A 27,123-nucleotide genomic window follows, 5' to 3' on the forward strand; every position below is an offset into this window, starting at 1 on the left:
CCATTAATTGAGAGATAGGTAATTGGAGAAATTAAACAGAAGAGGTAATGGCCTTGGAGCCATTAATCTAGTCTGGGAGTACTGCTAATGTTTACCAGGTGATTTTCTTCTGAATTAAGAGCTGAGAGTCAGTCTACTTTCACACAAAAGTTCTTGAATGTGGCCAATCAGAAGATTCACTTGGAAAGCTTTTGAACAACACAAATCCCTGGATTCTCTTTGTACTTCTTTAATCAGAAACTTAGGGGTGGGACTCAGGCATATGGATTTTTAAAAAGCTGACCAGGTGATTCTTTTGATTTTTTGATAAAAAGCTAGCCAAGTTTGGACATCATTGCTTTAGAACAGGGTTTCTCAACCTTGGCACTATTGACATTTTTGGATGGCTAATTATTGTGGAGGCTGTCTGGTACATTATGTGATGTTAGCAGCATTCCTGGCCTCTGTCCACTAGATACCAGTAGTCTCTTCCCTTCCCCAAGTTGTAAAAAACAAAATGTCTCCAAACGTTGCCACATTTCTCTGGGGGGGTTAAGTCACCACCATATGAGAACCTCTGCTTTAGAACAAATCTGTCTGATAGAACTTTCTGCAATGAAGGAAACATCCGATACAATAGCCACAAACCACATGCGGCTATTGAGCACTTGAAATGTGGCTAGTACAACTGAGAACCTGAATTTTAAGTATTTTATTTTAAGTAATTTAATTGTAAACACCACGTATAATGAATGGCCATCACATTGGACAGCCCAGATTTATAAGATTCAGATCAGACGCTAAATGGTGAAATCTATACCATTTCTCCCTAAGTGCTTCTGAGACATGCTATGTAGAAATAATTTACAAGAATAGCGAATCTACCTACCACTTTGTCTGAATCAGAAAAAAATCTTAGGATGTTATGATTAATGGAAAATTTACTTGCAATTTTGCTTTCGAAGTGTTGTCCAGGAAATAATTTTTTTTACTACTCATGATATCCAGGTTATCAGAATTAAAGCAGTCTAGTGCACAGCTGCATTATTCATAATAGCCAAAAAGTGGAAGTAATCCAAATGTCCAATAACTGATGAATGAATGAATAAAATGTGGTATATCCATACAGTGGAATATTCTTTGGCAATAAGAAGGAATGAAGCCTTGATACATGATACAACAGAATGAACCTTAAAAACATTGTGCTAAATGTAAGAAGCCAGTCACAAAAGACCACATATTATATGATTCCATGTGTATGAAATGTCTATAATAGGCAAATCTATAGAGACAGGAAATAGATTAGTGGTTGCTGAGGGCTGAGGTGAAATGGTAAATAAGGTGGTGATGGCTAATGGATACAGGATTTCTTTTTGGTGTAATAAAAATGTTGTAAAATTAGATTGTGGTGATGGCTATGCAACTCTGTGATTATACTAAAAACTATTGAATTTCTGTTTTAATTGGGTGAATCGTATGGTATGTGAGTTATATCTCAACAGAGCTATTAAAAATTCTGTCGGTATAATTCACGACATTAGCAAATCTAACAAGAAAATCTGCATAATCATATCAATTGGTTCATAATATTTACTTTCAAACTAGAAGTGACTTTGGATAATGTTATTATCATATTCCAAAATAGTCTCTTTACTGGCTACCACCATTCTCATTTCGAAGATAATTGAAGTGACCCTGCATTGTGTCCAAATTCAGGCTGAAAATCCTTGAGTATGGCCCTTATTCAACAACAAATCATTGCACTCTAAGAGACCCACTGTAGGACAGTGAATGCATTCAGAGGATACTCTTGGCATAACCCCAGCCTGCAATTGAAAGGGCCCATCCTTGTAATTCCTGAGCTCCGTTGTCCTCTTTAGTCCAGAGACATAATGAACACATGAACATTGCCAATAAGAAAGGATAAAAGGATAAGAGGTTTCTAATAAGCAGCCTAATTTTGTCATGAGTCAGGCTGGTCAGACCCTGTCCTGCATGTAAAGTGCTAAGCTGTGGAAGATAAACAGCTTTGTCAGGCAATTAGAAGATGGTGTTCACTTTCAGGGCCTTGAGGCCTCCAAGCAGCCCCACATAGAGCCCATTCTTCAATTCTCAGCTCACTGAACTCAGGTAACTTGAAAGGAAATGAAAATTTTTCTAGGTTTTTAGTTATAAAGTGAGACTGAATACTGAAAATAACTTCCAGGCTGATGCTGCTTGAGCACAGACTATTCAGGAGACCTCCTGGAAGTAAGCAGAAGATGAGGAAGGGAAAATAGCAAATATCAAGTGAAGTAAAATCTTGCATAACGTAACAAAAAAGATTATCTAAGGCAAGTATGCTTTTATCTTCCAGAAAAAACAATCTCATATGAAATTAAACAGTTTGTCTAAGTGGTTAGATAGAGATGTGTTAAGAATAATGTAAAGAGAAGTAGGGGCTCAGATTAGAAGACAGGAAAGAACAGGCTTTTTAAAGAAAAACATGTAGGGAAGAATATTAATTCAGTAGTTCATTCAGTAGACAGGGCAGTGGACATGGGTTAAAAAGCAATGGCACTGGCCTGTGTCTGAACATGGATACGTTTCCGACCTTTCTTGCATTCACTGAGGATGCAGGTGAATGACTACATAGAGCTTTTATGAGAAGAGTTAAGTCTTGTGGGAGGGTTCTGGGAAGAGTTTGATTTATTTGGAAGACAAGTGTCATTCAAGGCAAGATGCACCAACTGTATCTGAATTTCTTATAACTAGACATAGTGGCAGCCTTCCCTGGCCCTCAATGTCTGGCTGGATGAGGTGTCCCTCTTCTGGGTCCTGACAGCACCCTGAACATACCTTTAATATAGCACTTAAATTATTTTTTTTATGATTGTTATTTTTTATGTGCTATCCCCCCTAGACAGTGAACTTCTCAATAGAGAAGAAATTGTAGGCATTCATGTGGTTGTCAGTTTCCAAGAGCCTCTTATCACAGTTTCCAAGGCACGCACACTTTCCCATCTCTGGAGGGTAGTTTTTCATTTTCAGGGGTTCTATAGGCCGGTTGGCTCCTGCCCAGATTACATGATTCAAAGGTTAGCACCATACCTGCCTGGACTCTGCTGCAAGACGTTGTGGTAAGTCAGATTGTAACATAATACTGAGTTCCACTAGTATTTGGGCTGAGTTCTCAAATGGATGCCTTATACAAAATTGCTCAGAAGAGTGGGTTTAGTATCATTACATTGGCTTTAAGTCAAGTTTTCCTCAGATGGCATTGTCACGTGGACTTCAGATATTTGAACTACACTCCCCTAGTCAGGCACCCAGGTGAAGTTTATCTGTTATTTCAGCAGTGTTTATGTGAGATGCTAAAGAAAAAAATTGCTCAGTGACACTCACGGGGCCTGAAAGAATTCAAGCACCTTCACTGTTGCCTATCTTCATGGGAGGAGACGGTGGGGGGCAGGGTAATACAGCCACTGAAGATTCAGATTTATGTCCCAGACTATGAACCCGGATCCCAGATATGGAATCAGAAGTTTATTATGTTCCAGATCATCAGACCTAATCCCAGATCTTGTCTGTTTTTTTATTTGTTTGTTTGTTTGAACTCATTCTCTTTCTCTGAGTAGAACTTTTCAATTGCAACATTATAACGGATTGTGTGGATAGGAAGTGTATTTTCACCAAATCTTTGGGTTATGATCTTCCCATTTACACCACCTAAGTAAAAGTTACAAGAGACACAGTTTCTTTTTTCTGGACTGCTTGTGTCAGTGTGGACTCCATCTCAGTTGGAAAAAAAAAGAGAGTGATAAATAAAAAAGTCCTTGGATGTCTCGACAGCAGTGCCAGCCTGTTTGAGCTAGTCATTATTGCCAGAGCTATAAGAAGACCTTTTTGGAACTCCTCCTGCCCCTGCTCCTGGGGTCCTGGAGTTAGAGGCCAGCAGACAGAAATACACTGTTCTTTATTTTGGGGAGCATGCATAGATGGACTTTGGAGTGAAGAAATCGTATTTGTAGAAACCTTTGCACCGAGTTATAAATCTATGTGCTACGTGGCAGGGATGTCTCTGACTCTGGAACAAAGAACAAAGAGCACTTCAGTTAGTCACACTGAGGAAAACACCAAAGAAGCAGAAATCACAGGAGTGTTAATAACAGCCCCCTCCCCCTCTCCTGGAGGACCACCTGCCTTCCCTTTGACTCCTCAAGTAGAGATGTCTCAGAGCGTTCCAGCTCCAAATCTGGGCGTTTTAACAATAAAACGAATATGAAAAACATCCCCCAGGCCCTACAAATCCATTTTTAATGATGATGAGTTTCGATCTTTCATAGAGTCATAAAACCTCAACGTAGCCAACAACCTGGAAGTCATAGTGTCTCACTTCATCTTCGAGGTGAGGGAGTTACTAAGATCTAATGTCACAAAGCCCTTCAGAGGCCCAAGAATTCCTACTACACCTGGTGGGATTCTTTAAAACATTTTTCTGGTTCATAAATATAATAAATTTTCATTGTGGAAATTTTTCAAGTTATATAAAAGTATTAAAAAAAAAATTCTTACAAGCCCACCCCATTCTGTTCACCGTGCTTTTTTGTGATTAAAGACAAAATGATAGAATAAAAAAGAAAAATATGGATTTCCACATTTGATATTTAAATCCTGAATTTTGCAGCTTATTACATGAAACATCAAAGCATACTTGGACAGGGACTTTGTTCGAGATGAACAGTATATCACAATAGGGTGTTAAAAATGGTGAAATCAAGCCAGCTCCGTGGAGTATGCACAGCAGACGTTCTCTGTGAAGATCCTGGCAGTGCTGAGAAAACTCTGCACTTGTTATTAGCCAAATCCTGCTGTCGTCACTTCTAGGGCACAGCCCTTAATCAGTGGAGGGATTCCAGAGGTGTGTGATAATACACCTGAGTTCTTATCACAGGCACTAAAATTCGGGCAATTAAATTTGAGAGAAAGCAATCTAGAATGGGTGAAAACAGAGTCATTGAGGTTTGTGGATTTGTGTTGCTCTTGCACTCATTAGGGCTGCCAATTTAAGCCTTCAGCTGCCCTGCAGAGGTAAAGAAGCAGATCTTTGTAGGGTAGTTTCTAACATTATGTGATGTTATCCAGGCTTAGAAGGGAGTTCTGGTGAGAATGGAAATCAGCTAAGTGCTAAGCCAGGTTCTTTTGGCCTTAACTCCATGTATTTATTGAGACAATACCTGGTTTGGAGTGATCTTAAGTTGTTCTGTAAACTCTGAAGACCCTATGGGACATCTGAAGGCAGGTCTACTGACAAATGATGGCTCCCTGGATCTGGGATCAATAGGTACACCCTTGCCTTTTCATCTTGCTTTCCGTTGGATTCTTCAATTTCCAACTGTGAAATGTAAAAGAATGATAATTGGCACCCCTCCTGGCTTCAGTTTCATCATCTGCACAATGACAGGGTTGGCTGGACGGGATCATCACTGAGTACGCTCCCCATCTCTGCATTCTAAATGTCGTGCATCAGGCCGGAGCAGTGGGATCACTACTCCAGGTCAACACTGCTGGCCTGTTGGAAAAGCTGGGCTGTTCACTAAAGTGATGCTTCCCGATGGCGCCTCTAAACCCAGTTCTTTGCTTGTCATTTACAGCATAGGGGTATGCCCCCCTTGTTGGAGAACTTCAAAGAATGAGAAAGGAAAGAAAGAGGCTGTAGGTGAAAGGCAGTACTTTTGCTTTTTTTTGGTAGTAATTTGCTTCTTTTTATCATTTTTAGTTTCAGATGTGCATTACTCATTTATTACCACTTTTGTTCGCATAGCACATTACCTTAATTTTTCAGCCAGCATTTTGTTAAATAATTTCTAATATAGTTTTTTCTTATTTCAACATTCTCCCAAAAAGTTCTCTAAATTGCTTGGAATGCATGTTACTTTTCAAAAAGGTTTATTATTGAGCTTTCTGGCAACAGGGAGGTGGGAAGTTATGATTCTTCCTTTTGAATGGAGAAGAAACTAGAACACATGGATATTAAACACATGAAGGAAGCAGAATTAGTCTTGCTTACAGGGTCACTAAAAAGTATACAATTTACAGTTCTGCAGGAGAGGGGAGGGACTGCCCAGCGTGAGTGAAATCACATGAACTTCTAAATACCCTACAGACTGCTGCTCCAAGGCAGATAGCCGATCGGTAGCAGCATCTAGATAAATACCCAGATAATTTTGTTTCCCCACTAGGTATTTTCTTCTAGGCTTACTGTCTTAAACCAGCTACCTTGTCCTTTCTTTATGCTACAGCACTGACAACCCATAAAGTTTGGAAATTGAAGCTGTCCCCTTTAATCTCAGGCCATAATTGCAACTCCTTCAAATCTCCCTGGGGAGCAGAGTGAAACCAAATCAACAATGCTATAAAAAGTTAACTGCCCAAGGAGTGGCTCAGGACCCCAGGTGAGTTAGGTCATCTCTGACCTCTCCCCTGATGCTTGGTGAACTCTGAGGGTATAAAATGGAATCAAGTGGGGGATCTGCATTCTCCAGAGATCAAGGATGAAGGGGTCAAGAAAACAAGATCCATCCCCAAATACCAAAGAGCAACTTTCTTGAGTAGTACAGATCCATTCAGGAGAATCTTTGTGATAGATTCAGAGAACTCAAAGAAGCTAGTGACATCATCCAGTTTATCCCCTGCTTTCAAAAATTAACAAAAGATTCATTGAATTACTTCCTGTGCCCTCAGGCATGTTCTGGGTTGGAATCCAATCCATAGTATTTTTCAAGAGTTGAATTATCTCAAAATATCCTTTGGTAATCTTTTCTAATGTCTCACCAAAACCAGCCACCCAGTTAATATCGAACCTAAATCCTTCCTGCTGCTTATTAAGCCATTTATTTTCTTTGATACTTTGGGAGATATGAGAGAACAGCAGGTATCCTTTTCTGGAATCTGTTCTCGATGTATGAGTTTGCCTTTTGTTATGATTCAGAGTGAACAGAGGGTGCAGGAAAGAATCTTGAAGAACAGACTGTTTAATTCTTCAAATAATAAAAAGAACTAGGGGTAATATGTATTTGACTTTTCCATATATTAGCTCTGTGATCTTGGGCAAATGATGTAACACCTTTAAGCTTCAATTTCTTCCTTTGTAATATAAATGTAATTCTTAAACCAAAGATTATTATGAAGGTTAAAAGGGGTAATGTACGCAAAAAAAATTGTCAACTGTGAAATGCAGAGCTAGTTAGAGTAGTAATTATTCATTTTTAATGAGGATTAAGTCAGAAGAATGATGGTAAATAAGTGTTGGGAGGATATGGAGAAAGTGGAACCCTTGTGCATTGCTGGTGGGAATGTAAAATATTGCAGCACTGTAGAAAATAGTATATTGGTTCCTCAAAAAAATTAAACATAGAATTACCATGTGACCCAGCAATTCCACTCTTGGAGTATGTGCTCTAAAGAATTGATTGCAGGGATTCAAACACGCCTTTGTACACCAACACTCATAGCAGCAGCATTATTTTTTTTTAAAGATTTTACTTTTTCCTTTTTTTTCCCCCCCCAAACCCCCCCAGTACATAGTTCTATATTCTTAGTTGTGGGTCCTTCTAGTTGTGGCATGTGGGACACCACCTCAGCATGGCTGGATGAGCAGTGCCACGTCTGCGCCCAGGATTCGAACCGACAAAACACTGGGCTACCTGCAGTGGAGCGCGCGAACTTAACCACTCAGCCACGGGGCCGGCCCCGCAGCATTATTCATAATAGCCAAAAGGTGGAAACAACCCAAATGTCCATCTATGGATGGATGGACAAGCAAAATGTGGTATATACACACAATAGAATATTATTCTACCTTAAAAAGGAATGAAGTTCTGACACATGCTACAACAAGGATGAAGCTTGAACACATTATTCTAAGTGAACTAAGCTAGACACAAAAGGACAAAAGGTGTGTGATTGATTCTCCTTATATAAGAGTAGTCAAATTCATAGAAACAGAAAGTAGAATGGTGATTGCCAGGGATTGAGGGGAGGAAGGAATGGGAAGTTATTGCTTAATGGGTACAGAGTTTCAGTTTGGGATCATGAAAAAGTTCTGGAGATGGTGAAAGTTTCACAATAATGTAAATGAGCTTCATACTGCTGAACTGTACATTTAAAAATGGTTTAAAATGGTAAATTTTATGTTATGTATATCTTACCATAATGAAAAAATGAAGATAATGGTCACTACATGGTCCCTACTTGGCAGAGGATAAAAGACAAGACATGGAATTTACCATTTTGTTGGATAGATTGGACAATACATAAAACAATCCAGACTAAAAGCAGGTACTTTATCACTCAAGGCTACTGTAAGAGGTGGGAGGAGGCAGTAGTGAGCCTGCTGGATTGGAGTGACCAGAGAATGCTGGCTTCATGGACATCCAGACCTAGACGGGGCATAGGTCTTTGAATGAGCACAATCAAAACCTCCATTATTTTCAGGTCTCAGAAGAATGTTCCCAGCAACTACCCCTCTTCTCCCCACCTCGGAAAGTGGCCATTTGCCTCCCATTCCTCCTTAAACTCCAGGAATCTTGTGCAATATTGATTATATTGATTTGTAGGCATTTTATTTTGTGTATCACCTTCCTGCCAAGAGACTGCCCAGAGAGCTAGAAATAGGCATTTGTAAACACTCATGTGAAACTGGTAACTGGGAGGGATGACATAGAGAAAACCAAAAGGCCGGGTATTGATTGACAAATTATCTCAGGTAAGCTGAGATAAGCAGCAGTAAATCATTCACGTCATCAGATACCTACAGTTTAACCCCAGTACAGAGGTACCACATTGCTGCTATAAGTACAATCTTGCCGGTGTACCAAAAAAGATGAAGCTCTGGTTTGGTGATGGCAGAATGAGGTTACAGTAGTGGATTTTATAGAGAGTTGTGGCATCATGCTGAGTGATATAATGGAAAGAGCATGGACTCTAGTAACAGATGCGGATTCAAATCCCAGTTCTGTCACTTACTACCTTATGAATTTGAACAATTATTTCACTTGTCTTAGCTTCTCATATGGAGAGTACTAATACCCTCATCACTGGGTTTGGGATAACATTATAACATTTTATATAATATATATGTGATATATTATATCATATCCCTTATACATAAAGGGCACTCTAATAATGAGAAGCAAATCAGCAAAAAAATTTTCAATGGCGGTAGCTGTGATTGCGTCTAGATTATAATAAAAATAGCTAACATTCACAGCAGCAGCATTGTCCCCAGGACTCTTCTAAGAACTTTACATTTTGAACTCTTAACCCTTGGGAAAATCCTATGAGGTGGGTACTGTGGTTATCCCCACTTTACATTTGAGGAAACTAAAGAACAGACAGTTAAGATACTTGCCAAATGTCACAGAGCTAATAAATGTTGGCACCAGAGTCCATGTTCTAAACCGTGATAACGTGGTCCAGAGATAATATTTGATCACCTCCTAAGAATGAATTCATTAGGCATAAAAAGATGTAACTTTGGTTTTAATAATGAGATGATTAGAGAAGACAAAAGCAAATGCATCTTTAAATCCCTATAGCAAATCATACAAAGGTTATTTTATGGTCATCTTAAGTTTCTATCAAGCAACTAATTCCAAAGATAAAGATAATGAAGGAACATAAATCACCATGTCATATTAATAAGATATTTCATTTTTACATATAGTCATTAAAATACTTAAAGACGGAAGTGTACCAATTTTCATTGCTTCAGGATCTCACATTTTTGATAATTTTATAATTCAAAAGTTTTAATATAGGGCTGGCCCCGTGGCCGAGCGGTTAAGTTCGCACGCTCCGCTGCAGGCAGCCCAGTGTTTCGTTGGTTCGAATCCTGGGTGCGGACATGGCACTGCTCATCAAACCGCGCTGAGGCAGCGTCCCACATGCCACAACTAGAAGGACCGACAACGCAGAATATACAACTATGTACCAGAGGGCTTTGGGGAGAAAAAGGAAAAAAATAAAAAAAAATCTTTAAAAAAAAAATGTTTTAATATAGACATAGTTCAGTTTGGACATTTTTCCAATTAGCACTGAAAAAGAACTAGATTACCTATAAGGATTCACGTTCCTTTTGTTCACAGTAAGATTAAAATTCTAAAAAAGACATGCATGGGTAAAATCATCCCTTAAGAATATCAAACACATTACAGAGGAATGTGGGCATGCCGTGGCTCCTTACTCATCCACCTGATAGGAGTCACGAAAAGTAAAGCATGGCCCAGAACACTCCAAAATCCGTGGAGAAATGGAAGGATGCTCTGCTTGTAAGTAACTGGCATAAGACACACTTCAGTTCTTATTATAGAAGTCATGTAATGAAGAATTTTGTGAATTAACAGATAATTTGGAAAATAATACAAGAATATTGTGGATCAGTGCTTGTGGAATATAGAAAACTTCATAGCCCCAAATGCCTTTTTAATTAAACCAACAAAAAAGAAGACAAATGAATAGCACACAAGATATTAGAAAAAGAACAACAAAATTAAAACAAGGAAAGTAGAAGAAAAGAATTAATAAAAATAAAAGCAAAAATAAATAAATTAGAAAATGTTGAAATTGTTAAAACACATTCTTTGAAAATACATAAACCTTTAGAAACTGTAATCAAGAATAGTGTACATCAGGAATTTTAAAAGGAATATAACTGATGATATGGAAAAAAATAAAATCTGAATAAAAAGGATGAATTTGTAAGAAATAGAAATTACCAAAATGGATTCAAGAAAATGTGGAGAACTGAGTAGATCAATAACCATAGAGAAAATTAGAACTATAGTAACAAATGTGTCCCTCCAAAAGGCACCAGGTCCTGATGACTCGTGGTATATAAGTTACTCGAGACCAAAGAAAAAGCTGAAAAGCTTCTCAATTTGTACCTAACATAAACTCAGTGACAAAAGTGGACAAATATAGAATTTTAAAAAACTGTAAAGCAATAAAGCATTTGGAGAAATTTACACAAATTATAAACAAAGTCAAGTCCAGCATTGCATTAAAAGAATACCATATCATGGTCTTATTTAAATGTAGTTCTATTTTAAGGAATCTATTAATGTAATAATTATAATTTATTACATTGAGAGATTTAAAGAGATCTCTATGATACCCTTGATCCATGTCAAAAATTCCTCATAAAATTTAACACCCATTCCTAGTGAAAACAACAAGAAAGACTCTCAGTAAGTTAGGAATGGAAGAAAATTTCCCTAACTTGATACGGCATATCTACCAGAAACCTAAATCTCCTATCTCAGTTGGGGCAAATATCAAAGAAGCTTATTTCTCACTCAAGTATTAGTCCAAGGCGAGTGTTTCTGGTCGGCAGGCAGCTTTCCTACAGTCCGTCTTTCAAGTATTCAAAATCCTTGCATCTCATGGTCCCATCTCCTAGAACCTCATCATCTACATCCAGCCTTCAAAAAGGAGGATGAAGGAGCACAAATGAGAGCTTTTTATGGGCCTGACGTGGACATTGTTCTCATTGCTCTGGGGAGAACATGTTCACATGGCTATACCTAACAGTGAGGAGGCAGAGAGATGGACTCCTGTTACGTGTCCAAGGGGAAAATTGGAGAATTGGTTCAGTGGACAATTAGTGCTCTCTGCCACAGTTAGCTTCTCTGGGATATCCATGTATTCCCTTCTTCACATTCATCTCCTCCCCAAAAGAGAAGACCCAAAATCCCATGCAGTTAACACATTCATCTCAAAGATTAAGAACTCTGAGAGCTGTACAGTCCAATCCATTAAATTCTGATGAGTTTTTTTATGGTTTCATGACCTAGACATTAAAAAATGTTAACTGCTCCTGTACACCCACCCATCCAAAACAAGTTAGTGGAGCAGGGAAGGACAACGGCAATGCAAACTTACATTTGGAAAATGGAGAATGGACACACACCAAATCTCACACCACACATAAAATTAAAATCCTGATGGATCCATATCTAAACATGAACTAACTAATCACAAAAGACCGAACCATGAAATATTAGAAGGCACTATAGGAAAATAGGTTTTAATTATGGATTAGGAAGGCCTCCTGAGCATGATACAATATCCAGAAATCTTAAAGTAAAAAATGAACAGATTGGTCCTCATAAAAATGTAAAATTTTGTATCTCAGAAGGAACTGTAAATAAAATTAAAAGACGTAAAAAATATCTACAACATAGGTAACAATTAGTTAATATCTCTAATATAAATAATAAAAAGGGAAACCCACAATAAAAATGCCTTCAAAATGGTAAATTAATTGTACAAAGCAATGTTCCCTCCTTCCCCAATTCCCTCTGTCCTTCCACTCTAAGCCTTAGATTTCTTTTTTAAGTATTGGAATACGTACTTTTTTCTGTGAATTCAAAGAGAAATTTTTGGCTAGTCAAAATTATGAGAAATTTCTAAGAGTCAAAAAGTACACAGCATAAGTTTGAAGAGGGTAATCGCAACCTGGAATTTGTGCTGGAGCCTTTTGGGAAGTACTACCACACAAGATGGGAGCATCACTGAGTTCCTCATGCCTACAGGTGGTAGGAGCCAGGAGCAGAAAGTAGGGATTCGGTGCAAATGGCAGGGAAGTGAGTAGGGATATCCACACTGGTCATGCCATGTGTATCCCACTCTCCTCCTCTCCACCCATTCAGGTCTGTCTGTGGGCAGGAGCTGTGCTGAAGGAGAGTCAGGGCCTAGCAATGCCCAAATGGAATGACTAAGGCCAGGACACTGGCTTTTGAGATATCACCCAGCCTATGTCCCACCTTTTCCTCACTCTCACTGAAAACAGTGGAGAGCACAAACCTCAATAGCTATTTCTACACCACCCCAAAGGCTGGCTGTGGGAATATAATAGGAGTATAATCGGTTCAATAGAGAAGCCAACCCACAAAGATGAGCCTATAGTCAAAAATTACCATCTGGCATGCAGCCACCATGAAAAATAGACAACAACCCAACAGAAGAATTCCAACTATGAGAAACTTAACAGAGTGATAAGAAAAGGACTTTAAAACAAGTTTAGTTAGTGTCTTCAGACATAGGATGACGTTACAATAATGAATCAGGAATGGTCTATTATAAAACAAACCAAGGACAAACCTTGGAAATAAAAAATGTAATTATTGAAATGAAAAATTCAGCAGATGTGAAGTGAAATGGGCACAGCTGAAAAGGAAATTAGATATTTGAAAGACAGCCTAGGAATGCACAAAGGTAAGAAATTCTATAGAGGTAAGAGTTCTATAAATCATGGCATCTATCTAATAGAGAATAGTGAGAATAGAAGGCACATAAAATCTGAAGAAATAATAGCGTGAAATTTTTTATAGTTGAGGAAACATATAAATCCTCAGATTGAAATGGTCCACCAACTATAGAGTGGGATTTAAAAAATAAACATACAACAAAGACAAAAGGCCCCACATCCATACAAAGGTAATGCAAATTCAGAATATTAAGTGTATAGTCAATATGCTAAAAGCTATAAGGATAGAGAAACTGCTAAAGCTTCCAGAGAGGGTGAGAAAGACTATTCAAAGTAATTCTAATCAGATTTGGCATTAGATGTTTCATCACTGATGCTGGATGAAAATAGACATTGGAGCAATTTCTTTAGTTTGCTGAAGGTAAAGAAGTTCAAATCTAAATTCCTACATTCAACCTTAATATCATTGAATTGTGAGGATGAAATAAGATTTTTTTCAAAAATCCAAGAATTCAGAGTTTTAATAAGCCAAAGATCCTCTCCAAAATCTGAAAAAACTGCTAGAGAATATACAAAGAGAATGAATTCAGGACTTAACAAGGAGCTGCAATAGTTAGCAAAAAAATAATGAAACTGTTTTTTCTATGAGATATGATTATAAAGTTATTTTTTAGAAATAATCTGGTGCCAAAATTTCAGATTATGTCAACATGGGATGTGGAATATGGAAGCAGGGTGCTGATGAAGGTCTTAGGAAAATGAAAGCATTATAAGATTCATCAAAGAAATCAATGGATAGTGAATAACTTCGGATACTGTTAGAAAAATATAAATTTAACCACTTACGATAAAAATTTAAGTGTAACCACCAGAGGAATAAAAACAGAATGTGTACAGCTTTCAAACCAATAAATGAAAAGAGGAACAAAGAAAATTCCATTAATCCATCAAAAGGCTGAGAAGGGGAAACAAGAGCATGAGAGAAAGGATGGTAAACTGAAAACACAAAATACGATGATAGGAATAAGTCTAAATTTATCAAAAATAACAATAAATATGAATTAGATAAGTTTGTTCCATAAAGGACAAAATAGGTTGGATTTTTAAGAATCCAGCTATGTGCAGCTCACTAGAGAAAGCCAAAACTGTGATAACTCAAAGTTCAAAAGCATTCCTAGCAAGTACCAATGGAAAGTTGGCAACAGCACCATCAATATCAGGCAAAATAGCATTGAAAGTCAAAAACATTAAAAGTATCAAAAAAGGACATTTCACATTGTTAAATAATTCACCAAGCAGAAATAATAATCATCAACTTAAATGCTCCTAATAACATTTTGAAATACATGAAAAATTGATAAAAATCGCAAAGGGAAATTAATGAATCCACATCATTAGTCTCCCACTATGATGTACTGTGAGTAAAACTATAGAGTACTTAAATAATATAATTAGCTAGCTTATGCTAGTAGACATACATAGAACTCACCCAACAGACATCACACAATTTGTTCATTTACTCAGACAACATTTACAAAAATTGCCCCTATAGAAGGTGAAAGATTTTACAAAAAATTAAAAAAACATGTATATATAGACCACTTAATGGATCACAGTATATTAAAATTAAATTTTTTGAAAAAGTTGAATCCAGGCATCTAGACAGTTTTAAGTCACTTCTAAATAATTCATTGCTTGCAGAGAATGTCAAAATTGAAGTTTCAAATTATTTAGAAATGAATGAAAATGAAAGCACTCCATATTCCATATCAGAACCTATATATTTTGTTCATGGAGAGATATACATCACTCCGAATGTGTTGCACATTAACCTAAGAAGCTAGGCAATAACCCAAATAAGCCCGTAGAAAGTGGAAGGAAGAAACAGGAATGATTAAAGCAGAAATAGATGAAATAGCAAGCAACTCCATTTCCTCTGCCTTCTGTCTCATTTCTTCTCTCTCTTGTGGCAAAACTCTTCACAATAATTGAACATTCTGTCTCCGGTTGTTCTCTATTTTTTTTTAAACCCTTCCAGTCAGACTTCCATCTTCTATAGTCCACCAAAACTTATCTTGTTAAGGCCACCACTTGTATATTTCAACTTTAATTTTATTTGACCCATCAGTGGGTTGATCATGCAAATTATTTTGCAATCTAGGACACTTTTGAGAGTAAAAAGGAGTGCTGTTAATTATTACACCTGAAAATAGGCATAAATCAGGTCATATGGTCACCTCACCAGTCAGCAGTATTTAAACCCCAAATCAGTGCCTGGCATAGAGTGCATAATAAACATTTATTTAATGGATGGAGTTTATCTATCCCAAATAATCCCTCCCTATTGTTCTTTCTGTTGTTAATTGAATAAAATAAAACCATTGGCAAAATTAATCAAGGCAAAAAGAGAGGCCAGAAAAAGACATTAGGAATGAGTGAAAGGTCATAAGTAAACATATGTGAAAGATAAAGGAAAGTTATAAGAGAATACTGTAACAACCACTTGAAAACTGGATGAAATGGATGCATTTCCCACAATATAAATGACTACAGTTGATCTAAGATAGAGTAGAAAATCTGAATACATCAATCACTGTTAAAAAAAAATGAAAAAAGTATTTCTCAGCTGTGCTGTGGGGAGTTAAGAAAGTGACATGGATGCCTGCCTGGGCCAGTATAACAAGGCACTAAGAAATCCCTTAGGGGAAAGTGGATTCCAAGGATGAGAGTCGGGACTCTGTGCTCCAGCTGCCCCACCCATGTGGAGATTTGCCAACCTTGTAGGATCTAGATGTTTTTTGAAGTGAGCTGATGTATTCCTTTTCACCAATTTTCCATTCTTACTCAGAAATACTGTCTTCTCTTATTTTGTGGGAAAATAGGTTAAGATAATGAAAGGAGACTGAATTAGGAGTTAGGAGACAAATACATCCTCACTTCAACCAGACACATGTTGTGGGGTCCAGGCATTCACTCAGTTTTATAGGGCCTAGAGTTCCTCACCTACAGATGAGAAGGGTACTACAGGCCCATTTATCTTGCAGGTTTGTTTTTGGTTTGTTTTTGAAAATTAAAAGAGAATGAACGTCTGGTAATGAATAAAGCAGGACATAAGTGGGAGATATTAGCTTTAGTTTAAAGGATATGTATTGAACTATAATGAAAAAATATGAAGACACATCAGTTACAATGCATTTGCAACACCTTTTCATCTCCAGGCCTGCAGTGCTCAACCACTTGTGTCCTGCCATTCCAGATGTGCCTTGAGCATGTCCCCTTGTACTTACTTAGGTCCTACACAGAGTCAGTATAGTAGCATCCCCAGCAGTTTGTTCAATGTCTGCTCAGTAAATGATTCTGAAAGAAAGGGAAAAGGTTGGGGATAACTTTAATCATAAGGAAAATACTGAGCTATGTTCATTATCATCTGAGGAGGAGGTCCTCATTATATAAAGATTTCCTTTTAATGACAAAGTGAATAATAATGTTGGCATTAAAAAGAATAACTATACAGAAGGCAGCTATCTAGGATAGCACCATTCAGAAGAACCTACGAGAGTTTAGTATTTGATATACATTTTTGTAAAGCTTGGCAATGACTGGTTTTATTCCAGTATGTCAAATCTTTTTGAAAAAAAACAATAAAGTAATTAAGACGTAAAAATGTTAAGTTTAGTGATAAAGTCCCACCATAAAAGCAAAGTACTATATGAGATACAAAATAGGATAGAGAGAAGGTGGTTCTAATGAAATTTTATCTCTGGGGGCATATATAATCAAACTCCTTTAGTATAAGTGCTTTTTAAAATTGTATTCTTCTGTCTTATTTATTTGTTTGTATTCAGACTATTTTATTCTAAGATTACATATATGGCTGAATAAACTTCTTTGTGTCCGTAGATTTTATACTTTAGTGCAATATTTGTATATAAATGTTTTCATCAAATTACCAAATCAATGACAATTTATGAAACATGAAGAGCTGAATTAATAAATTCATTTGAAGAGAGGAAAAAAGCTTCATTGCTCCTTAGCTTTTAAATATTGAGGTTTATGTTTTCTGAAGTGCTATAAAAATATATTTCTAACATCAAAAATATATAAACATGTGAGAGAATAAAGATAAGTTTATATCAAGAAGTTAGAGAAGATGATTCTTGAAAGATAATTTGAAGCCAAATGGCATAGGGTCTTGAAAACGTTAGCATAAACGGGACCTCAGAGATTATCTGGTGTTTAATTAATCCCTTAATCTTATTTTCAGAGAAATGAGGCCCCAAGAATCCCTCCACTTTCTTATGGACTCTTGCCGGGTGCCCAAACTAGCATTCATAATGAGGAATCTGGCCTATGGACAATGTGTAACCACTAGAGATCTTGAGTTGAATTAAAAGAATAGCACAACCATAATTGCTTTGGGGAAATCCATTTTGGTGATTGAGGATCAATCAGGCTGAGGAGATCCTTAAGGCCAGTTAGGAGTCTCTCATAATCTGTCAGATCTGAGGTAATAAAAGCTAAGACAAAGGTGATAGCCAAGGAAATGTGGGGAAAAGGGACAGAATTGGAAATACAGCTTGGAGTCTCTTGATTTATACTACAGTAGCCTTGCCTCTGCTACTGACTGTGTAGCTTAACTTCCCTCATGTTTCATCATCTGAAAAATGGAGTTGAACTAGATGGTCTCTAACAGCTCTGGCATCTGTGACTGAAATGAGCATCTAGAAGTCGAAGGTCGAGTTATAGAGATATAGTACAGATCATATGCCTCTTCCTTTTCATAATTAGGGTTCAGCTGTGAATGCTTGATCCAAGGTAGACTGATCTTTCTTTCTACACAATCTGAGAAACACGGGGACTGGGAATTTTTGGTTGAGTTGCATTGATGGGAGAATGCTAAAGAGAAAGCCTGCAAACTCTTACTACCACTGAGATCCCAAAGTACCTAAAGACTAATTGTTTAAATTTGTCCTGGAACCCATGCAATACCCTACACTCTTCCAGAAAGTTCTTTTTAAGTTAAATAGCCTAACTTGATTGCTCACACATTCAAACAAAAAGATTTTGACTAAACAATGCATAATAGAAATCTCCTGGCTGTCTTTCAGGAACATGTGCCATCAGAGGACTGTTGCCCTCTGCCCACCACACACACACGTAACCCAAAAAGTCTAGAATTACGTTACCAAACTTTAGACTTACTTGTCAGCAAATCACATTTATCCTGAATAGTGAAAATTTAAAGCAACTAATCTCCCTCTCTTAACATTCTATATTTTTGAGGAAATATTTTTAGATTTTTAGATTAAGATTATTATTATCATTATTTCTCAAAAAAAATACTTTAGAGTTGAAAGCGTTCTATATTGAATGATAAGAGGAAAAATGTCACTGTTATCATTATTGAACAATTCTCCAGAATGGAGAAAACTTACGTAATAGGAACGACACAGTTTTTATAATCAAATAGACCAGGCTTAGCATCATACTTCCTGATTTCAAAATACATAACAAAGCTATAGCAATCAAAACAGTATGGTATTGGCATAAAAACAGGCACTTGGATCAACAAAACAGAATAGAGAACCCAGAAATAAACTCATGCATATATAGTCAATTTATGACAAAGGAGCCAAGAATATATAATGAGAAAAGAATAGTCTCTTCAATAAGTGGTGATGGGAAAAATGAACAGCTTCATGCAAAAGAATGAAACTGGACCCCTATCTTACACCATACACAAAAATCAGCTTAAAATGGATTGAAGACAAACTTAAGGCCTGAAACTGTAAAACTCCTAGAAGAAAACATAGGGTGTAAGCTCCTTGACATTGATCTTGGCAACGATCTTTTGAATTAGACAACAAAAGCAAAGGCAACAAAAGCAAAAATAAACAAATAGGACTGCGTCAAACTAAAAAGCTTCTATACAACAAAAGAAACATTCAACAAAATGAAAAGGCAACTTACGGAATGGGAGAAAATAGTTACAAACCACATATCTGATAGGGGGTTAATATCCAAAATATATAAGAACTCACACAATAGCAAAAAAAAAAATCGGATTAAAAAATGGGAGGAGAAACTGAATAGATATTTTTGCAAAGAAGACATACAAATTGCCAATAGATACATGAAAAAGTGCTCAGCATCACTAATCATCAGGGAAATACAAATCAAAATCACAATAAAATCACCTCACACCTGTTAGAATGGCTATACTCAAAAAGACGAAAAATAAGCGTTGGCGAGGATATGGGGAAAAGGGAATCCTTGTGTACGGTTGGTGAGAATGTAAATTGCTGCAGCCTCTATGGAAAACAGTATGGAGGTTCCTCAAAAAATTAAAAATAGAACTACCATATGATCCAGCAATCCTGCTCTGAGTATATATCTGAAGGAAATGAAAACAGGATATTGAAGAGATATCTGTACTCTTGTGTTCATTGCAGTGTTATTCACAGTCCCAAGACATGGAAACAACCTAAGTGTCCATCAGCAGATGAATGGATAAAAAGATATGGGATATATGTATACAATGGAATATTATTCAACCATGAGAAAGGAGAAAATCCTGCTGTTTGTGGCAACATGGATAGAACTTGAGGGCATAATGCTAAGTGAAGTAAGTTAGGCAGAGAAAGACAAATATTGCATCGTATCACTTATATGTGGAATCTAAAAAAAAAGTCAAGCTCATAGAAACAGTAAGTAGAAAAGTGTTTGCCAGAGGCTGGGGGGGGTGGGGGAAATAGGAAGAGGTTGATAAAAGGGTACAAACTTGCAGCTATAAAATAAATAAGGATCTAATGTATAACATGGTGACTATAGTTGATAACACTGTATTGTATAATTGCAATTTGCTGAGAGTAGAATTTAAATGTTCTCACCAAACACACATATCTTATATATATAACATATTATATATTACATATAAAAATATGTGAAGTGCTGAATGTGTTAATTAACTAGCTGGGAGGAATCCTTTCACAACGTATATGTATATCAAATCATTATGATGTACACTTTAAATATCTTACAACTTTGTCAATTATAACTCAATAAAGCTGAAAGGGAAAAAAAGAGACCAGGTTCAAATACTAGCTCGGCTACTTCCCAGCTGTAACCTTGATATTTGACCTGTGTTCGTGGAGGCTACCATTCAAGAGAGCCTTCAGCATGAGGACATTATCCCACCGCCTCGGGCTGATGCTACTTACTTTCCTTATTGAGAAAACAGTAGGGGAAGGATGAGCCAGGAGGTCCTAGTTCCATCATTCCTTCAGTTGTATTTTTGTTTGTTTTGAGGTCCCTATTTTGTGGGGCTCTGAGTAGCCTAAGTTCCTCACCCAAGAGGCAGACTTCAGTCAAAATTTACAGTGTACTAAGAACACATCACTCAATTCCAAAGCAATTTCAGCTCTCCTAATCTCACCTCTGGGCTCAGGGCCCCCTTAGAATAATGTGAGCGATAAACAGGGTAGAACTAGGATGTCCCTCCCTCCAGCTCTCTCCTAAACATTGCTCTTGATTCCTAAGGCACTATTACCTGTCTGTACTGGTACCAAGCACCCTTCTGTTTCCCCAAGAATCTTCACATAGATGTGTATATGCTGAGATGGAAGCATCGAAGCCAATATTTTACCAATTTCAGAAGCTGTCTCCAATTTCAACCATTAGCTCGAAAAAGGAAGCAACGGTACCTTACAGTGAGACAGATCACGGATTTTAAAAAGGGTTGAAGGTTAGTTATGGAGGTCGTTAAGTGTATGGGGATTGTTAGTGAGAGAATAAATGGTGCAGCTTTTTTGGAGTGGAGGGCAATTTGATATCTACCATCACCATCACCATCTAGCTGTGTGAAGCTGAGCTTTATTTTCCTCCCTGGCAAAATCGAGATATTAATACCTACCTCTTGGTTTTGTTGCAAAGATTAAATGTGACACACTACCTCACACGTACTTAGTACATACTTAATACATATTACCTCCTGTACTTAATACATATTACCTCCCATCTTAGCTCGGGTGGCCATAACACAGTAGTGTAGATGGGGCACTAATCTCATCATGGGGGCCTCACCTTCATGACCTCATCTAACCCTAATTACTTCCAAAAGACTCCACCTCCAAACACCATCCCATTGGTGGTTAAGGCTTCAACATATGAATTTGCAGAGGACACAAATATTCAGTCCATAGCACTGCCACACATAGAAGCAAAATTTTAAGGAAGGAAAAGATACATGCTCAGACTTTGGTTACTATTGAAACCCATGTTAAGAAATCTATTCCAGGATTTCATGTTTAAGCTAGGATTTCATTTTCAGGTCGGAAAATATATTCCAGGGTTTTCTTTTTAAGCTCTGAGGCAGGAACAGGATCATCCTACCAAGCACATGGCCAGTTTACTATCCCTCTCAGAGGTGTGCAAAGGAGCTGTTTCCTCACACATCCATTTAAGAAACAATAAAGAGTTCGGGAAGGGGTTGGGGGTGAGGGAGTCACAAAGCCAAGTGACCTAAAATTCATCCTAGGCTTTCTTGGCAAACTGTCCAGGAGGTGGAAACACAGCAGGGATCTTTTACACATATGCCTGCATTCTGGTCTGAACTCAGTCACCTAATAATAATCACAATTTTCTATCAGAATGTCTTACCTTAATCCCCAAATGCTGACTTTAAACCTTATTATGCTAAGCATAAGAAGCTAGACATAAAAGATTACCTACTGTGTTTCCATTAAGATGAAGTTCTAAAACTGGCAAAACTAATCTATGATGATAGAAATGAGGATTGTGGTTGCCTCAAGAAGGGCAGACATTGAGTGGGAAGGGTCACAAGGGGACTTTCTGGAGTAATGGGAATACTCTATAGCTTGACAGAAGTGAGGGCTTATGCATTTGTCAAAATTCACCAAACTACGTTTAAGATCTGTTCATTTCACTGTAAATAACATCTCAGTTATAAAAAAATGAATATGTGCATTTATATTCTTTCACATCAAATTAAACATAATTATGAAAAATATGTGTGTTTTCCTTGGAAAAATCTGTCAGAGAGCTACATTCATGTCTGTATATAGTCCTCAGTAGCAAGAAAGAATATGGATAGGATAAAAGCCATATGTCCCTCAGGAATTCTCCCTAGATTTCTATACCCATCCATGAAATAGCGCATCAGAATTATCAGGCTGAGTTTTTCTAATAAGGATGTAGGCCAACTCCCTGCTTTATCCCAAGGATTCTCTTATGATGCTCTCCCACCTTAAGAACCATTGCAGAGTGAGACACTGTTATTAATGGGAGTGTTTTAACCCTCAGGTGTGCTGGGTAAAAGCTGTTGATTCCATGAAGTTGGGTCATTCAGGTATACCAACCTCTGCCTCACTTTATTACTGTCATCTACTGACTTCCCAGGTTCTCCTTCTCATTCACTGACAATTAACTGTCGTTAATTAACTGCTAATTAACATTAACTGTCAATGATAGGACCTGGATCTTTCTTTCTACCCCAGTTACTATCATAATTCTGAGTGATATCAAGGTTCACGTAGATGAGCCATCCAGAAGCACAGACTTGGCCCTCCATAATTCCAGTGGCTTTCACTTCTAGTCTACTTTAGCCAAGTCACACCTAGATTCTTATCACTTGGAACTATACCACATCAGAAATTTTGAACTCCATTATCCCACTATGCGTCTTAACATCTTACCCTTCTACCTCTCTTGTGCCTTCGCTCCTGCTCTACCTATTTTTCAACTGCGGAGAGACCTCCAGTTCGTTCACTCCATCATTTTTTCCCAACCTATGAGGACCCTCCAAGGCTCCCTTGCCAACCCAGTCTGTCATAACATGATTGATTGTCTCAATTATTCTTTAGCAGCATCTTTGACGCTTTTTTGTTAATATACTTTCAGTGCCACAGCACCTGTATAGTAAATCTCCAGTCCATGATTTAACATTACTACTTATGTATCTCTTTATTCTTGTGCACAGGTGACTAAATGCTGCCAGAGAACATCCTACAAATAGACTTGACAACCCATGTTTTGTACTTCAGCTTCCATTTGTCCCTTAGCAATACCTATTAACCCTTTTACTTGCCCTTAGTCGGATTGCTCTCCAGCTGTCTCAACAATTATTCCAAATCCTCGCCCCTCTTCTCAAAACCCCTCCCCTCAGTGAATCACCTGGACTCCTAGGTCATGGAGAAATTGAAATCATCAAGCTACTCTCATCAGCTCCTTGCTTTTAGTCAGCAGTTTTAATGTATACTTTAGCCCACATTCTCATTCATAGCTATACACTTGACTCCTTTTCCAAAGTCTAAGAAGACAAAGTAAACCTTAAGGTATCTCAAAGCCACTGCCTGTGCTTAACTCACTGCCTTCCGAATCTTCTGACAGTTTCTTCATCAGTCATCTTCTTCTGTTTTCTAATATCAAACACTTTCTTCCCACTGGCTCCTTCTCTTCAGCCTATAAAACATGCTTGTGTCAGGCCCATAATAAAAACAAACCCTCTGGACCCCATGACTCATTCTAGCTGTTCATCGTATCATCGCTATATTACTAAGAGTGTACTTTCTTAGTATAACGATGGTTCTAATTGATAAATCTTGAGTACATTTTTATCCCAATTTCACTGGACCATAGAGAAGTTTTAACTGACCACCCTAAAACAAGCACCCGAAAATCATAAGCACTTATAAACAAGTTCAGCAAGGTTGCAGGATACGAGGTCAACATGAACAATCAATTATTTTATTTCTATACAGTAGTGATGAACAATCCAAAAATGAAATTTAGAGAACAATTCCATTTACAATAGCATTCAAGAAAGAAAATATTTGGGAATAAATTTAACAAAAGAAGTGTGATGGTTGTATGCTTAAAATTATAAAACATCATTGAAAGAAAGAAGACCTGAATAAATGGAAAGACATCCCATATTTAAGAATTGAAAGACTTAATATTGCTAAGAGAGAAAAATCCCCCAAATTGATCTAAAGATTTAATACAACGCATTTCAAAATCCCTGCTGGCTTCTTTTCAGAAAATGACAAGCTGATCCTAAAATTCACATGGACATGCAAAGGAACCAGAATAACCAAAACCACCTTGAAAAAGAATAATGAATTTGGAGGACTCATACTTCCCCATTTTCAAAACTTAATACAAAGCTACTGTAATCAAGACAGTGTAGTGCTGGCATAAGAGTAGACATATAGATCAACTGAGAATAGAATTGAAAGTCCAGAAATGAACTCCCACATTTACAGTCAAATGATTTTTGACAACAGTTGCCAAAAGATTCAATGGCAAAAGAATAGTCTTTTCAACAAATGGTGCTGGTATAACTGCATATCCAAATGCAGGAAATAAAGTTGCAACTTTAGGTTTCAGCCCTGCATGTAAAAAGCTTGGAAGTCATCACTCCCAATCTTACAAGAAAAAGCTGAACAAACTGAAAATCGATGACTTGTCTGGGATTCATGAGGGAGCTGAGGTTACAGGGCAAAGAGCCATCCCCAAATCTGAACAGATAGAGAATCCAGAGAGTCACTGAGATCTGCGTAGCTGCAGTAGAAGTCACTGGAGCCATGCTTGGGTAGGAAAACTTATGTGGGAATTTTGACAAATTTCCAGAGCTGAGTGTGGATGAGCATGTGCGTGAGAGACTCCTGGAGTCTGTGATTTTTGGAGTCTCTCATGCTTTCGTAGGCTTTATCTCCAGGAGCCCCACCAGATTCTCACAGTGAAGAGCCAAGAAAGATATCCTTGTGGCTCTGAACGCTGGTGGGGAAGAGTTCTTATTTTGAAATAAGTCCAGAGCATCCTCCACCACAAAGCCCTACTCTCCAGGAGAAAGATTTTCCCAGAGCCTTATTCCACTTGGGAGAAGTACACTGCCCTGCCTCCAGCTCCGTCTACCTTTCCTGTCCTGCCTAAGTGGGGAGGGGTCTAAGATAGACTTGTGGAGGTCCTATCCCAGGGATGCAGGCACAATAAAACACTGAGATTTAACCATAACATTATAGAATGCCTCCCCTCCTTGACACCGCATCGCCACACCAACAAGGCTCTGATATAACAGTGGGTTACAGCTGAAGGAGCTGTAAAATGCAAACTCTGCCTAAGGAGGAGTTCTCAGGTAAACCCAAAGACAACAGAGGAGACAAAAACAAAGACACTACAGACATTTGAAGCCTCTGGCACCTACAGCTACAGCAAACATTAAACACAGCTCAACTCATTGCAGACCTGCTTGGCTTCATTTATTTTTTGTTGTTAGTGCCGTTGAGTCAATTCTGACTCGTAGCCACACTGTGTACAGCAGAGTGGAACCCTGCCTGGTCTTCTTTGCGTGATCCTCTTGTCTCCCAGAGCTATATCAGAAAATGCTCCACTCCAATCACAGGGTTTTAATGGCTGATTTTTCAGAAGTGAGTGGCCAGGGCCTTCTTCCTAGTCTCTCTTAGTCTGGAAGCTCCACTGAAACCTGTCCACCATGGGAGATCCTGCTGGTACTCGAAATACCAGTAGCACAGCTTTCAGCGTCACAGCAACACACAGCCACCACAGTATGACAACTGACAGATGGATGGTGTGGTTCTCTAACCAGGAAACAAACCTGGGCCATGGCAGTGAGAACACCAAATCCTAACCACTAGGCCATGAGGGCTAGCTTTAATTTATTTTAGTCATTCATAAATGACTAACCTTATCATAAACTCTTTTACTGGACTTCTGACTGGTTAAATAGCAAAAGACAGCTAACCTCTCTAATACTTTTCACATTATAAAAATGATTGTATTATTGTATCATTTTATCTCTGCCTATCTCATTGCTCCAATTCCAATTGAAATCCTTTAAGAACAAGGACTGCGTTTTACTTTTCTGTACCTTCCATGGATAGCCTAACTCAGGGCTCAGTTAGATTGAGTGAGTGATTGAATGAATGAAGAGTGAATCAGCTTAAGATTGTCTTTCTAATGACAAGGGAGCCTTTGGCGGAACTACTGCAGTCTGGTTGTTACTATTGCTCTGACGGGACTTCCTTGGTCCTGCACATCCTCCTCCAGGGAAGGAGTGTGGTACAGTGGAGAATGGTCTAGAATCAAGAAACCTGGTCTCTAGTCTTGAATCTACCACTACGTAGCTGTGTGGCCTTGGAGAGCTCAACTCTCTGGGCTTTTTACATATCTGTAAAATAAACATTCCTTTCAGGTCTGTCATTCCAGCATTCTGGAAACCATTAGTCCTTATTAAAATGAAGAAGAAAAACTATCAAAATAAAGTTTGGATTTAGCAAATGGAAATTTCTTTTCTCGTGTTCTATTAATACCTAGGACTATTGAATGCCTGGTATTTTCAGGCACAGTTTTAAGGGCATCGCCTGTATTAACTTATTTATTCGTATGAGATAAAATGTTTATCCCACTTCCACATTTGAGGCATAGAAAGGTTGTGTAACTTACATAGCTGGTGGCAGAACCAATTTCAGATCCAGGCAGTCTGGCTCCATTAGCTGTTTCCTTCATCTTAATGTTTCTCCCATGCACAAGGGTAGCGCTGCTCTTCTCTTCCGCCTACAGAACCACTGGCCTCTTCCATCAGCATACACTTCGTTTGAAAGATTAAACTCTTGTCTCAAAAATAAAGTGATAATTCAGAAAGATGTTGTGAGACAGCACAGTTTCTGGGAGAGCAAAGAGATATTTGCTAATAACTTTATTTCGGGCAAGGGCCTTTGTTTTATTTGATATTACAGGTCTGGGATTGGGAAATCAATATGTGAAGAGGCTTTTGACCTGACTTTTGGACAGAATGCTGTTCTTTTCCCAAAACCTTATCAAACATGAGGTTGAAAGGTGAGCCCTGCCATTGCAAC

General features: G+C 37.9%; 1 long non-coding RNA gene across 1 annotated transcript; it reads right to left on the reverse strand.

Moving 5' to 3' along the window:
• Positions 1-3,649: 3,649 nt before the first annotated feature.
• Positions 3,650-26,927, reverse strand: LOC124239093 (uncharacterized). Its single transcript, XR_006888531.1, has 4 exons — positions 26,711-26,927; positions 16,516-16,585; positions 5,196-5,353; positions 3,650-4,045 (listed from the first exon to the last, which is right to left on the reverse strand). It is a non-coding gene; the product is annotated as an uncharacterized LOC124239093 (long non-coding RNA).
• Between the last annotated feature and the right edge of the window lie 196 nt (positions 26,928-27,123).

Source organism: Equus quagga, chromosome 5 (assembly GCF_021613505.1).
Source record: "Equus quagga isolate Etosha38 chromosome 5, UCLA_HA_Equagga_1.0, whole genome shotgun sequence".
Lineage (NCBI taxonomy): Eukaryota > Metazoa > Chordata > Mammalia > Perissodactyla > Equidae > Equus > Equus quagga.